Source organism: Crocuta crocuta, unplaced genomic scaffold, assembly GCF_008692635.1.
Source record: "Crocuta crocuta isolate KB4526 unplaced genomic scaffold, BGI_CrCroc_1.0 scaffold449, whole genome shotgun sequence".
Taxonomy (NCBI): Eukaryota; Metazoa; Chordata; class Mammalia; order Carnivora; family Hyaenidae; genus Crocuta; species Crocuta crocuta.
Window position 1 is genome coordinate 831,591 of NW_027533117.1, and position 4,808 is coordinate 836,398.

A 4,808-nucleotide genomic window follows, 5' to 3' on the forward strand; every position below is an offset into this window, starting at 1 on the left:
TATAAATGACAATAAAGTAACTTACATTTTAATACTTTTTCATTTTCCTAGAAGCATCTCTAATGATATTATTTCAATAGACTTAGGAATGTCATCACCGCCTTTGGATAATGCCATTTGTTAGTCTGTAACAGTATTTCTATAAATCACTGAAAAATCATATGTAACATTTTACACTGTAAAAATATGAATGTAAACAATAACCAAATTAGCATAATTAACTAGTAAAGTTAACAAAAAGAGAAATTTATAACAAAATGTCACAGCAATGACAGAAGGACCTAAGATTCAAATGTCTATTCCAAATATTTGGTAGACTATCCCCCTTCACTTAAGAAATTTAAGGGATGAGGGTGCCTGGGTGGCTCAGTCAGTTGAGTGTTTGACTTCAGCTCAGGTCATGATTTCACCGTTCGTGAGTTCAAGCCCTACATAGGGCTCTGTGCTGAAGCTGGAGCCTGCTTCAGATTCTGTGTCTTCCTCTTTCTGTCTCTCCCCTGTTCATGCTCTGTCTATCTCTCTTGCTCTCTCTCAAATAAATAAATAAATAAACATTAAAAGAGAAAAAAAAAAATAAAGGATAGAAGATTTCCTGGTTGGTAGAGCCTGAGTGGCTCAGTATGTTGAGTGACCTGACTCCTGATTTTGTCTCAGGTCATGATCTCAAAGTACACAAGGTCAATCCCCAGGTCTGGCTCTGCACTGACAGATTGGAGCCCTCTTGGGATTCTCTCTCTCCCTCTCTCTTTCTGCCCCTCTTGTGCATGTGCTTTCTCACTCTCCCTTTCTCTCTCTCAAAATAAATAAGTAAACTTTAAATTTTTAAAAAAAAATTCCAGTTGATTTTCCCAAACACCAACATTATTAATGTACATATGTCAATAAATATCAAAACTATTTTATTATTTCTACTTAGAGAGTTACATGTATGTTATATTAAAATTCACTATTTTCTCTTATCCTATGAGTGACTTTGCCTCACAGTGATTATTAACCCTATGTTCATTTGTCAGTTTCATCTATTTTCCTCAATATATTTACAGAAAACAAAAAATAAATCAATTATTTTGATTATAGCAACATCAAGCATGTATAAATCTTTAGATAGCAGTATAATTGGTAGATTATTCCTACAAAAATTTCAAGACTTATTAACATTTTGCTCTTTTAACACAAAGCGATATTTATTCTTTTTAAAGTGTTTGATGCTAGAGAAAAAGAACCACAGTGAGAACATTAGTAACAACAAACATCAAATTTGATTATCCATTGTGTTAAGAGTATTCTCTCCACAATCTCTGGAAATATTTTATATGAGGAGTGACAATTGTAATTGTAGTGCTTGACCTGATGTCACTTACATTGTCAGAGGTGATATCCTCTAAAATAGACATTTGTAACAGAAGCACTAACAAGAACTATGGTTGTCGCAAAGCAGAGATTTTACCTGAAGTGATCTTGCTGAGCTTTTATAAATCAATTTCAAGATTAGAAATGGAAAATTTTCAATTTTCAAAGCATAAAACCATATGCTTTTAGCTTTATGCACATGTATCCACTGAACAATGAGTAGCCGTGAAAAATATTTCAAAGACCCACAAATAAGCTATCATTTTATATCTATCTTTATACATAAGCAAAAAGGGAAGTTATTTTCAGAAGCCATAAAACAGGAGTCAAAGTACATTTCTAAAAATCTAGTTTAAAGAAAGTTTAGCTATAAAGTGCAAATTACTTTTGTGTTATTAAAAAATAGACCTACCGTGCTCAACTATAGAAAATCCCAACATAAATGTACGTACTGCTTTGAACAACAATAAAGACAGTCTACCTGTGTTTTCCACTTGTGCAATTAACATAACCAATACTTTGCAACTGTAATTATTAAAATCCTTTCAGGTGATATTCCAAGTCCAGTATTTGCATATCTATCTCCTTTGGGAAAATAGGAGGCAGGAATCATTGACCGAAATAACCCATCTACTTCAAAGCCTCTCTGACAAGAATGCATAGTATCATGTATCTGTTACTACTCTTCAATGTCTTCAATCTCCTCCTCAGAAACAACCACACAACACTTCCATGCAAGTATCTGGTATTAGTTTTTAGTCAAGTGACATGAAAATTTCACAGTTTATGTCTGAAGATATTCAGTTTCATGAATACTGTGAACAGCTTTCGATATTGAAATTAAACAGACATATCTTACGAGAAAATGTTATATATTTTGTTCTATTTTGTAAATTAAAATATCATATGGCATTTATATACCCTAGAGTTATAATTTAAATGAAATTTAAATATCTATTAGTATTGCTCAAATAGGAAAAAAGTTGATATACTCTAAAAATATATTTTATTGAAAACAAAGGAATGACTGTTGTGCCTTAAATAAATATTTGAAAGGCAATTGTACAAGCCCCTAATAAACTACATGGTGCAGAGCATAAACCAGCCTTTTGAATACTGAGAAGTAGCTTCGTTTAATTAAAACTTTAAAAATCGCTGGTCCGTAAAACTCTAGACTCAGGAATCAATACTCATATGTATGATTTATTTTTAATGCCACACAGAAAAATTGTTTCCCAAAATGTTGTGTGAATTTAAAATGCCTCTATAGGAAAAGTATATTGTGACTAATTAAAGGAAATTTCTAAAAAAGCAAATAAAAACTCTTAACCTTAAAAAAATATATAAAAAGACTTGGCAATGTATCAACATCTCTCATTGCTCTACTCCATGAATTGATGTAAATAATACCCTCCCCATAAATGTAGAAAGAACTTAGAACAGCACCAGATTTTAACAAAAAATAATATGTATTTTCCACGAATTCCAGAAATGAATCTTTAGCATGACAGTCATGGACTATACTGAATCCAGTTACCAAGGCCAAGAACAAAAATCTTCTTAGGAAATGTTTCAGTTTTAAAACAGATAAGTAAAAGACTGTATTGATGAAATCTCAACAAAACTCCTTATGCAAACACAGACCAAGAAAAACATGGGCATCTATGCATGAGATTTTGTTTTAGCTTGTAGATCACCAGCACTCATAAATTCCTAGAAGGTTTTGCTTGAGGCATACTGAGCCATTCTGTAACATTTTCTCAAGGGCATCTTTTGTGCATCTTGGGACAGAGGTTTGCAGCATGGTGTTCCCTGCCCCCCCAGTTGCTGAAACAAACAAGTTATACTGTAAAGCAAAACTATTTAATATATCCATATTAATAATTAAGTGGTAAATAATTTTACACTTGATCTTAGCCAAAAGGCCGAGAAGCGATGTGTGGTAAATAATTTTAAACTTTATTTTTGAGAGGAGGAGAGATTGAGAATGAGCAGCAGAGAGACAGAGAGAGAGGGAGAGAGAATCCCAAACAGGTTCTGCACTGTCAGTGCAGAGCCCCATCAGAGCTCATTTTCAAAACTGTGAGATCACAACCTGAGGCAAAATCAAGAGTCAGATCCTTAACCGAATGAGTCACCCAGGCACCCAGCAGCAAATAATATTAGATTAAAATATTTTTACAGATAAAGAAGGTCGCTATAAAATGATACATGTGTTTTAAACATGCTGTACTCAAAACATAGCCTGAAAATGTAAAAAGTAAACATAAGTAGAAGTGCACGGATAATTGGGAGAAATCCTTCACTACAGTGGGAGATTTAAACATAATTCCCATAAATTGGCAAATAAAGCAAAATTAGCAAAAGAGTACTGAACAACATAAGTAAACAAGTTTGATATTGCCAACATGTGATAATTCTGCTTTCAGCAATTATACATGCCACTTATTTGCAAGCACACATGAAACACATACATGTATTTGTTATAATGCAAGTCACAGCAAATTTCATTGAAACTTTTTATATATACTATATTTTCTAACTACAAGGCAATTTAATCGGAAGTTAATTTCAAAATGATAAATCTGAACCTCGAAATTTTTATAAATAAGAACACGTTATGGAACCTTGTAATGAGTCATTGGATAAATCCTATATAAAATATGAATTATAATCTGCATTTTAAAATATATAAAGTCAAAGATATCTAAAATACTTCCTGTCAAAATTATCTTCTATGATGGAGGTGAGGTTTAATAGGACATTCACAGCAACAAATGCTATTGAGAAGCAGGGAAATGTAAACATTCTTGATCTGCCAGACAGAGTTTCTAATGTAAAAAAAATGTGATGTATGAGGATTAAACCAGAAGGAAGTTGAAGGAAGCCTTTAGTAAATATAAAGCAGGGATAAATGAAAAAAGAAACAAACAAGAAAATCAATGAAACTAAAAGTTTCTTCTTTGAAAAATATCAAAAACAGTTTTCACCTATGATTTAAAAAAACATCACACCATAATTAACCAAATTTTTAAAAATGTGTTTGCCTAATTAGGAATAATGGGAACTCTTATCTCCTAAGTCATCCCTTTAATCCCATTAATTTTAGAGACTTTGTAAGCATTACATTTACAATCAGGAAGATAGAAAGATGGTATTTACCTCTAAATTTATTTAGCATTGTAGTGAAGGACCTAGCCTGTGTAACAGGAAAAAAAGATTAAAAGTATAAAGATTGTAAAGACAGATAGAAACAACACACAAAACTAATAGGCAACCAACGGAATGGGAAAAGATAGTTGCAAATGACATATCAGATAAAGGGTTAATATCCAGAATCTATAAGGAACTCACCAAACTACACGCCCGAAAAACAAACAACCCAGTGAAGAAATGGGCAGAAGATATGAACAGACACTTCTCCAAAGAGGACATCCAGATGGCCAACAGACACATGA

The 4,808-nt window shown here is 32.5% G+C and overlaps 1 pseudogene; it reads right to left on the reverse strand.

Moving 5' to 3' along the window:
- Positions 1-3,132: 3,132 nt before the first annotated feature.
- Positions 3,133-3,287, reverse strand: LOC144216798 (U2 spliceosomal RNA; annotated as a pseudogene).
- Positions 3,288-4,808: the final 1,521 nt, after the last annotated feature.